The 11860-nt window shown below is 38.8% G+C and overlaps 1 pseudogene; it reads right to left on the bottom strand.

The window, feature by feature from the left end:
* Window positions 1-5299: 5299 nt before the first annotated feature.
* LOC125394223 (small ribosomal subunit protein uS3 pseudogene) lies at window positions 5300-10086 on the bottom strand (annotated as a pseudogene).
* Window positions 10087-11860: the final 1774 nt, after the last annotated feature.

Below are 11860 nucleotides of genomic sequence, written 5' to 3'. Positions count from 1 at the left end.
ACAAACATACAAAAGGACTTCCCATGCCACAGTTTTGCATCTGTAGCCCCCCTGATGCCAACATAGGTTATGAGAATGTAGGGTGATGAGGATCATCTCCATCCTCTTCAGGGGTGAGGGAGTTTAACTTTTTGCAAAGCGGTATGCTCTATGAGTTCTGTAACCTATATTGTTTACATAGTTGAAAAATGTCCTTGTGACAATGTGATCCTGGTATACTTTAGTAAGTTTGCAAAACTTACTAAAGAAGAACCCAGAGGAAGAATTAAAATGATTAAATAACAAGATTATCTGAGTTCATTTGAGTCAGAATCTGACAGAATCCACACATGTCCTGAATTGCTGAATGGGCTCCCAAAAGGGAATCGAGTTGATTTCCCAGAAAAAAGGCTGAGTGAGTACCTGGACACCCCTGGTCTCAAGTAATTTAGATGACATAGGAAAACATGGGAAATTTCTGGAATAGAATAATAAAAGAATCCAGACTTGGAGATGGACTTCCCATACTAGTTGCTTCAACAGCCAACCAGGTAGCCCAGAGTACTGCCAAAGCTGACAGTTAAGTGACACACAATCTGATGGCATGAGCCTACTGAGATGACCAGCCAGGAACCAAGGTAGAAGGTGGAGAAGGTGGGTGGGTTTCAGGAAAAAAAATGCCTTTGAAGGAATGCTTTCAACCCATTTTTTCTATTATAAGATTTACCCGGATTGTTCAAAGCCTAGATATTAATATTTTAAAATATTGACAATTATTTTTAAGATTTAATTTTTCAAATGTGTGTGTACATGTGTAAGCATATGTGTCTGGGCTTGTGCTTTTGAGTGCAGGTGTCTGCAGAGTCTTGAAGAGGATGTCAGATCCCCTTTTGCAGGGAATACTGGGAGTTTTAAACCATTTGACATGGGAACTGAACTCTGGTTCTCAGCAAGAACAGCACACACTCTTGACCATCAAATCATCTCTCCTGAAAGTTATTGTTTTGAAAAGGATATGAGTTGCAAACAAAATATTGCACAGATTAATCAATGAAATGAAAAGAGAGAAGAGACTCAATCAGAGATCCAGATGTCTACAGACATGAATAAATCCAGCAGCCCTCCAGAGGAAACAGAGTTCTTCATCTACAACCAAAAAGTGATAAATTGTGGGGTGAGACCCTTGTAATTGGAAAGACCTGAAATATTAAACAGCCCGTGTTGACATTGTACACACTGCCTTAAGGGCTCCCATCTCCAACTGCCCATCTTTATCAAATCGGATTTATTCTGTTCCCACGTGCACAGACTCTGCTGGTAATCCTACTAGTAAATGGTGGAGATAGTTAGCCTTTCTCAGAAATATCTATCATTTGTGGTTTAGCATTTTTATCTTTCCAAAATATTATTTAAGGAACACATTCTTCCGACTCGTTTTACTTTAAGATATTTTCATCCATAAATAGCACTGCCATATATTCTTACTGGAGAGTTTTCTTGATAAGGCTCTGCAAATGTGCCAACGAGAACAGAACGCAGTTGCCAGGATCTGTGTAACTGGAATGACAGAAGCACATTTATATTTGAGTGGTTTATTGGATAGAAGTCAAACACTATATTGACTTGGCTCTAGGAGAGATTCGCTTACGCACCCTGTAGGATATTATGCTCTCTTGGCAAACACCAAGTGCTAACTCCTTTCCCTTGGGATGGAAGTCTATCCTGCCTGAGCTGAAGGCTGGACATGATGGCCCAACAGGTATTTTTCCAACCATGCCTACTGTGATTTAAGATAAATAGACAGCCAGTTTTTTATGTATTTCATTTAAAAATGAATTCCTATAAATTGTCTTAAATATAACCAATAAATATACATCTTTGCTTTAACATATGCAGTGTTGAATTTCTGCAGTGTTCTGAAAAATGTCTTCCAGTTATGTTTGGCGTTGTTATAAGGTCTCCAGGGAGAAAAGTCAGTATCCTGTGCATTTCATAGAGAATGTCAGCTTTACTTCAGTTTGTGCAGGAGAATATTTTTTCAGTGACTGTATCTATGTATTTGGTCTGTGGTATGTGTCCCTATGTTTTTTTTCTTATTTTAATTAATCCCATAATTTACAAACATTGTCATAACCTATAACTTCACTTGTAAAATTCAATAAGCAATGATGAAATACAAATGAGAATATTTCACCTTTTAATTTTTGCTGCCTATTTTTTCTTGATAAAATATATTTGTATTAAAATCAGTCTTGAATTTTTTAAATTAAATGATTACTTTTGAAAATTTTAACAAACATGTAGTACAATTAAACATCCATAAATGTGATAATCTGTTATGGTTTTGTCTATTTCTTTTTCTTATAGTTTTAGACAGACGGAATAAGTATTTTTATTATAAAAAGTTGTATTTTCGGTGGAAATCAAGACATAGAATCTGTTGCCTCCAAAAGGCAGAACTGTGGAGGCTTTATTCTTTTTATCACGGGAAGACCCCACTCTCACCTCCGTGGGGAAAGAGATCAGCCCGAGTCTGTGAGAATGGAGGGTCTCATTCCACTTGCGTTCCTCGAGAAATTCAACCCGAGTTGAAAATGGAGCTGACGACAATATGGGCTTCACTCAAGACTCTGAACCCTTTTTTTTCTGGAACAGCAGAGGATCATGGTCCAGGTCTTCCCTGCATGGCATCTGGCAGTTTTTGTGGAAAAACTGGATACTTCACAATGGAAGCGCTGAAAAACAGCTCTCCACCCAAACCAAACAGAGCAGCTCCTTAGAGGAGCCAATCCTCCTTCCAAAAAGAAACCCAGACTGGAGGATGGCTCTTCAGACCCGTTCCATTGTATGGAGCAGTCGCCCTTGTTCACTAGAAACAACACAGTCTGCGTTTCTGAGTAGTTTTAGCCCTGAGTTAATTGGCGGGAGCAGCTTCCCAAGTGGTTTCGTGTTAATCAGCCCTTCATCTGATCCACCGTACACTTACTTCTAAAGACCCAGTCATGCTTTCCAGGGGTCCTACGAGTCCGTAACTTTGTTCAGTATATGGTCTTATTCTAACTTGCATAGAGTCTTTTTCTTTGGAATGGAAGCCAAAAGTAAAGTTGAAATTTAAAATGTGGCCTTTCCAAACCTAGAAACCAGCTGTGGAGTGGAAATCTCCTTCGAAGGGGAAAGCAAATCCAGTAATAAGAATAGTGTTGGGATGAACTTTGACATACATAACTCAAGACTGCTTTAACCTGAGTTTTTTTTTTTCTTCATAGAAAACTATGATTTTTTTTTCTTATTCTGATCTTTGACTCTTATTCTACCCAGTCTGTGAATATCTCCTTATTAACCTGCCATAAACTGTGCAATTTGAAAACACCTAGTGTATTTTGTCTGAAGCAGACACATGGAAATAATTTGAGAATATTGTTTTATCTCTCATGTCAAGATCAAGTGAGAAATGCCACTTCTGGCTAGCATGGGATGCTGCATAGAGGCAAAGGAAGGTGACTGATTTCTTCAAACTCGACTGCTCCTGTTTTAAGTCTTTGTTGAGTTATAGACACCCATCCAGCATTTCTGACATCTCAAATGTCATCTAACTCTTCTTTTCTTGTCTCTGGTTTCACTATCAATTTTTAGTCAAGAATAATTACCTAGGTATGAAAATAGAAGCAGATTCAACTACTGATTAAATATGAAATGTTTATCCCAACCAGGCATGAAGACAAAGTAAGACCAAATTATGCAAACAACTTTTTATATCAAAGAACTACTATAATACAAATGTATTAGTTCAAGGACACGAGAAATTGTTGATCCTGGTGATGAACAAGCATTGCATTTTTATAATTCTCAAAATCAACAGCTTGGCGACAGCTAGACTGTTTTAGAACTTGAACTACGAGATGACAATGAGAATATATGGGAAAACCTGCTGGATGGCTACAAAGACATCAGGAGTAACGCTCAGATGGCAAGTAAACCCCCAAGGTGCTTCGTGCTCTCTAAATACCTTTTCTCACGTGTGCATTGACTCACCTTCCTTATTCACTGGGCTTGGAATGACAAGTTAAGCATGCTTGTGGACATGATTCCGGGTGCTTTCAAAGAGATTTGCTGAGGAAAGAGTGTCTCCTGGAAGTGGTGGCAATTCTACATGTGCTGGGCTCCTGGACTGAAAAGAGGAGAAAGTGCTTCTTCACTACAATGGATTGTGATCAGATGCCACCCAGCAGAACTCCTGTTACCATGCCTTCCATACATGAATAAACCTTACCCTTGAAACATGAATCAGAATAAACACATTTTCCCATTACTATTAGATGTTTCATGATTACAGAGGGAAAGGAACTAATAACCGAGCCAGCTACACAGGACTCTCTGCAGCCAGGTGCAGTGTGAAAGGACTCACTCAGCAATTTGTCCACATTATGGACGTGTTGTTTGTTCAGCTTTGGAAGATGGATTCCAACCGTGGTCATCACCTTGCGTGCATAAGCATAGCATGATACGTTTGATATCTGTTACTTTATTTTATTAATGTTACAGAACTTCCAAACCAACTTTAATTCTCCACAAAACGCACATCAGTAACAAATGCTTTTAAGACATTATGACAAATAAACTATAGATAATTTCTGAATTTTTCATATTTCCCAAAACATAATGACTAAGTACAGGCCTTGGAGATGTGAACTCTATAGACAGCGTTACAGTTCATAAACCTCTGAACTTTAAGATCAATGGCATCAGCAATTCCCTCTCTACTTGAGGGATATTGAGACTAAAACTTAGCACAGCGTGACAAAGCACAGTGGCGAATTTATTTACTTTTGACATACAAGGCTGAGTGCATACCATGGTGCACAAGCTTTTATAAAAAGCATCTTTACACGCTGAGCTACCATGCTGGCCTACCACAGAATTCTTTCAAGGCAGCAAAAAAAATCACACATGTAGCCCTCCAGGATGGAAATGTGGCTCAACAATGAAGTGCATGCTGAACACGTACTGTGTGCAAGCATTTGAGCTCTATCATGAGCATCAAAACCAAACTGTTCTTCCTAGCCTGGACAGTTGAACCACAGGGTCAGGGTGCTGTCCTGTAGCCACCATTCTTCACTGAGCCAAGATTTTTTTTTTCTGGTCAACTCTGCTCCAATCCTCCAGTTGAAACAAATAGGATATTGACATTCCATTCGCCAGCAAAACACAGTCAAGTGAACACTGGACACACTCTGTCATGCCTTTTGTCTTTGTGAAATATTTTTATAAAATATCTTTACAAGACAGCATTCAGCCTCCAGATGCAGCTGCCCAGACCCTGTTATGCTGGAGGCACTGACTGGTGAATGGCAGGTAGCTTTGGCTTTCCTCCCTTCTGTTCTGGGATAAGAGTGGTGAACAGAATTTCATCTTAAGGTTGCATGGTGCTCATGTGAGCAGGTAGAGGCTTCCTAGGGCCAATCTTACCCCTTGGCTCCCAGAGCAACATGATCTTCGCTTTGAGGCTCAGCACACCATATCTGAGCAGCCCATGGCACACATCAATGCCAATGTAGTCATTACCAGGGTCTCCAATGTACATCCTCAGACCGTCCACAAGCTTCATGGTCTTGGCACTCTTGCCTCAGAGTTTCCCAGACACCAAAACCTCGATGTCCCTGGTCATACTCTCCACAATGAACTTCAGCACACCGTAGCAGGACATAAACACAACTGAGCAAAACAGATCTTAATCATATTCACATAAAATATGAACTGCTAAACACATTCTTATGCCTATAAGAGAACACAGTGTAACTCAATGATGGGGCAGGGTGTGGGGAGTAGATACCAGTACCCAAAGAAAACTCTAGTAACTCCTAGGAGTTTGTAACATAGATGCTCTGTGTGAGCAAAGGCACACAGACTTCTTGAGGCCATCTTTTCTACATAAAATGTTGCAATAATAATATTTCTATAATTTAATATGCAATTGTTTCATTAACTTTATCTATGCTCAGGATAATTTACTTTGCATATTTAAGGTTAAAGATGATAGGAGATCATCATGAGCATTTTGAAAATCTATAATAGGAAGGGAAAACAGAGAACTAGAATTATATCTGTCTCAGGTAAAATTTATCTTTGCCTCTAAGTGTGTGTGCAGCATTCCCAGGCATGACCCCAACTCACACTCGAGGTAACTGACTGACTTTTAAATAAGCACCTGGGATCACTTCCTTCAGTGTTCAATATCTTTAATGACAAAATTATGTTGTAAAAATGCTATAATTCATTAAATTTTAAATGTTTATTTCCGTTTTTCTCTTTGGAGAGTATCACAATATTAATGCTTGGATACATGATGAGTGAGGGGTGGGGTGGGACTGCACATCCACAACAAAAAAGATTCCTTGACAGTTTATAATTTAGAGCTAAGGAACATGTAAGAAAAAACAAAACTGATACTAAACAATGGCCAGAATGTCCACAAGAAAGTGGCTCTATGGTCTAAAATTTAAACCTTTGTAATTCTTCATGTGATATCTTTCAAACACATTACTGGAATAACATAGTAGAAGAAAATGACATCACTCAGATAATTATCTATTTGTATTCAACTTCTATACTTACACATTAAATAAGAAGTTATTTCCTGGGCTTAATTTTACAGAAGACCACTTATTCTTCCTATGGTTACATTATTAATATTAAATAAGTTCCATTTTATTACCACAGCTATGCTCTTAAGCACTTAAACTATACATTAAAATGACAGTAATTTCACTTATTTTTAAATTACTTGTATTGTGTGGGTTTTTTAGAGTGGGTTTGCTTATCCACACTCTTCACTATTCACGCAGTGCCCATAATCTTTGTTGTTCATAGTCATTATTTTCCCAGGAAAAGATGTGTGTGTCAGTAAGCGAGAAAGCTGTGGTTTTCATGTCCATTTTGGTGCAATGCCTGAGCTTCCCGTCAAGGTCAACTCTGGTCTTGTACTGCATGTGTTTCACACACTATCTCATTTCTCTGAGGACCGTAAGTAGCATGGTCTGACTAGATGTTTAAGTTCATGTTTGACATTCTAGTGATCTATGATCCAAATACTGCACCTGTCCAGAATCATGAGCTTGGGGGATTCCGGAAACCCTGATTTTAATGCCACTGTAACTGAGAGGTCAAAAGCAAAGCCATGTGGAAGATGCTAGCACCTGGAGGCATGTGTCAAGTGTGATGATGTATGGCCATGATGTGTGCATCCTTTCCCTCTAGTCCCACCTACTGTCTAGGTGCTGGTTGGTCACTCTGATGCCCACACTGCCCCTTGGAGGTCAGTAGTGGAGCTGCAGGGAGTTACTAGAGTGTTCTTTGGGTACTGGTATCTACCCTCAAACCCCGCCACATCATTGAGTTACACTGTGTTCTCTAATAGACATCAGAATATTTTCAGCAGTTTATATTTTTATGTGGAGATGATTAAGATCTATTTCACTCAGTTGTGTTTATGTACAAAGGGACGTATTCATTAAATGTCCATGAAAGTCTTCATTTTCTGTCTCCCATAATATACCTTTAAATTGCTTTGTCAGAAGCATGACCGAAGAGATAAAGTGGCTACTCTAAAACCTGGAGGATTGATGACTACCTCTCCCTCCTGCTAATAATTATGTTCACTATGAATGACCTCAGTGCTTATAGAAGTGGTGGGTGAAAAGTGTTTGTCCTTAGAAAAAAGGCACCTCCAAGTATGATGGTGCACGTCCTGTTGGTGTCCTGGATAATCGTATGAGGGTTCTACATCTCTGTGTGGGTTGTGAAGAAAGCCCAGGATCTGGCCCTGTATGTGGGGACCCCCAAGATCCAGACTCCAGACCAACCAAAGGAGACATGAAAAACAGCTCCCTGGATAGTGTAACAGATAATATCTCTGGCACTAAGGTTCAGCCAGGGCCACAGACTCATAAATCAGTGGCATCATTAGGTCATGCTCACTGAAAATAGTATCAATCTTGCAAAAGCCACGGTATTTTTATTAAACATTCCATAGAAGACTTGCATTTTTAGAAATCCACATACATAGAGTGGTGGGTCACAGAAAACCTCACTCTTGGCATAATTTTATACTTGTCTTTCTGCAGGCTCATAGCTAGTGTGTGTGTGTGTGTGTGTGTGTGTGTGTGTGTGTGTACGTGTGTCTGTCTGTCTGTCTGAATCTTGTGTATGTACATATCTTTAGATATAAATGCTTTTTTTAGTACTCATACAAGATTACAAGATTATCCATATTCAATATTTGAGTGCTTTTATCTTGTAAAGAAAGTTAATAAATATTAATATATGTATATATATATACTCATATATATATATATATATATATATATACTCATCGGGATACATATATACTCATCAGTATACTTGTGTGTGTGTCTGCCTTATACTCCAGCTGTTCCTTAGTCTAATCAGATTGATAATCAGAATTTACTACCACAGTGAATATCAGTCACGAAGCACAATGGTCACTATGACAGCCTTGTGCATGTATGCAGTCTCTTTGATCACATCCACCCCGGTATTCTCTCTTGATAAGCCTTTCCCATTGCTCTCCCAGCTTCTGCCACCAGCCTCTTTCTACCCTCATCTCATTAAAAGATAATCTAAATTCCACATAGGCAAGCAAGCATGGTCCCTGTCTTTCTGAGTGTCACTCATTTTACAGAAAAGAGAGCCTCAGCTTCCATCCATGTCCCTGGAATGACGTTTTTTCATCTTCGTGGCTGGATCCTGATCCATCTGTGCTTGTCTGATGCATTCTTTATCCATTTCCATGCGCGTGGACACCCATGCTCATTCCACGACTTAACTGCTGTGAAGGTGGTTGCAAATGAAGACGGACACACAGCCATCTCCACCACACGCTGACTCTGAGTTCTAAGGACATATACCCTAGAAGACTGGCAGAGATGTGTCGGAAGCTGAGCCTCTGCTAGTGGCATCACCACACTGACTGCAAAATGAATTGCTCTAATGTCTGCTTCGTCAGCATTGTGGGGTTCCTTTGCCCCACACCCTTCCCAGCATTTGTGGCCTTTGATGGAAGCTGCTCCAACAGGGATGAGGGGGGATTTCAGAACACTTTGTTTTCCATTTGCGTGATGGATAGAGATGCTGGATATATTTTCTCTCTTTATAAACTATACATTCTATGATATTTCATTGGCTCGCATATTGATTGTATCGTGTGTACTTTGAAAGTTTATTTTTCCTTAGTTTAAGAGTTCTGCACTACATTAATAAGACATGTTTTGTTTCAATATAGGGTATTCACTTGCACAGATATCCTCCTATTTATCACAGTGTTGGCTACTGGTTTTCTATATATAGTTTTAATATTGCTGAGATATCTTTCTCCTGTTGATGCTTCTTCAGCAATTTTACAACTTTACAACACTGAATTCTGTTAAAAGCTGTTTCCACATCTGTCCAGATGGTCTTCACTCTTTTACCCAATCCTGTTTGTGTGCTGTGTTAGGTGTGTGGACCTGTGTGTGTTACCATTCATTCATCACTAAAATGAGACTCTTGGAACACTTGAATAATAGACAAATTATCCTTTTAATCATATTTAGAAACAAGAAACTGAATTCATATTCACCCATATGAAAAGAGGCTTCTAATAAGCATTAAAATGTAAGTAAAATGTATCTTAAAGTTTTAATTTTTTTCAACCAAACCAATGAATGTAGGTTAAATTATCGTTTTTGTATTTGTGCCAAGGAAAGAATGTTAGAATTTAAAGTTCTCATGCTTCATGGTGTTTATGTTTCAGTGTGTCTCACCCCCATACCCTCAGGCCACACATTGCCCTCTTCTTTTTGTCCTCAACCAGTGTCCACAGGTCTCATGCACATCGATGCTCTCTCTCTATGTGCTCGCAAGCAACCTCCACAAAGGTCTTGCCTTGACCGTTCTTATCCTAATGTACATATCAACATCTTCTTCCCTGCCATAGACAGATTAAAAGGAAAGTAATGTGGTCCAGGGACCTTTGAGCAAGGTCTTCTAAGGTCCTGGATACCTGATAAGCAGACGGTCCTGACAGGAAAGCTGTAGTATCTGGGTATCCATGTCTTATTGACTTTATCTAAAGATTCCTTCTAGAACATTTCTCTCTCTCTCTCTCTCTCTCTCTCTCTCTCTCTCTCTCTCTCTCTCACACACACACACACACACACACACACACACACACACACACATGCATACACACATAATTTTTTTTTCAGAATGTTCTTCCTTTGAATCTTAACTTGCATACTTTGGGGACTTCTCCATTGGTTTAGCACATTCATCTTATGATGAAAACAGCTGTCTTACCTCTGGGTGTTGAGATGCACTTTTCTACCCTGCCACATGAGTGTTTAAAATAAATCTAGGGAAGGGTTGAACTACACAATGATAGCATGATATTAAGAAGGAAAAAAAGCCATTATTTTTAATCATACTGGCAAAATCTAATAAAATAATCCCAGCATTCAAGAGGCCGCAACAGAGGCAATGCATCTCTATGACCCTTTACTATTTATTATTGATCCAAGCCAAACAGTAATTTTTTTCAACGAACAGGAATCTTAAAATATAATCTCCATGAATTGTTGAATTCCTTACATTGCAGGCGTGATCAGAAAAGAGCAAAGACTACAGAATCCACCACAAGTTCACTGTCCCATTTCTCCTCATGTGAGGGGGTCATTTATCTGCCACCAGTTGGAGAGTGGCCTAATGTTGTGACAGATTTTCCATCTCTAACCTGTGGGTTCTGGGGAACCATGGATGCACTGGGGGCAGATGGTGCTTTTCTGTAGTCATATGGGAAACCAGCTGGGCTGCCTAAAGATGTATGATCAATTATCTATGCTCAAAAGCCTCGTACCTATTGAACAATGGCGCTGTCTGTGTTGTGCAGAAATCAAATACCCAGCAATGGTAGCATTTCATTGTCAATTGGAAGAGCTATTAGCTCCAATTACCAAAAGTTCATGCCGAAAGCAGAACCTAGTTTAAGCTAAGATTAATAAATGCTTTGACAGAAATTTTAATCCTTTTACACAAAGCTCACCCATGGACACAAACATACACACAGCACACATAGACACTGGACATACATAAACAGGCTCATACTTTGTGTTGTCTAAATAAATCTTTTCAGCTATTAGGAATGAAAGGCCTCTTCAAACTGTTTCTCTCCTTTATCTTCCTGATTGTTTCTTCTGGGTGGAGCACACTGAGAAAGTATCCCACAAGTACAATTTTTACTTATTTTTTCAAAACTAAAACTTTTTTTAAATAGTAATATCAAATTGGAAAATTCTATTAGTCCCATCTGCACATAACCCCGCTATTACCTGATTTGTGGTTGTTTGTTTGCTCTTTTATTTATGTCTTGTTTTGTTTTCTTGCAATTCTCCATTAGTGATTTGATGGCTGATGTCATTTGGACAAATAAATTCTCTTAAACTTTAAATGATGGAAACGTGAGTTTGTTCATAGGTAATTATTTTTATATTTTGTGCCAACTAGCATTTGTTCACACTTTCTATTCTGCTTCTTCTAGGAAGTTTAGGAATCTCTATGAACTATTTTGCTAGTTTAAGAAACGTTGTTACTCATTAGTAAGACATTTGAATACTGCCAATCTAGAAAAAAAAATGTTGTGTCACAAGAAAAACAATGAGCAGAAATTCCCAGCTCTGTTGCCAAGAAAGGGGCACACATAAGATGAAGGAAAGATTGTGAGTAAATCAGAAATGGCAAAATTTACTTGACTTCCTCCTTTTCTTAGAAAACAGAATTAAAACATTTAATTGCTACATAGTTTCAACTATCATGTTAGAATTATTTGCTT

The sequence above is a fragment of the Myodes glareolus genome, chromosome 20 (genome assembly GCF_982192425.1).
Source record: "Myodes glareolus chromosome 20, mMyoGla1.1, whole genome shotgun sequence".
NCBI lineage: Eukaryota > Metazoa > Chordata > Mammalia > Rodentia > Cricetidae > Myodes > Myodes glareolus.
This window is presented reverse-complemented; position numbering and strand designations above follow the sequence as displayed.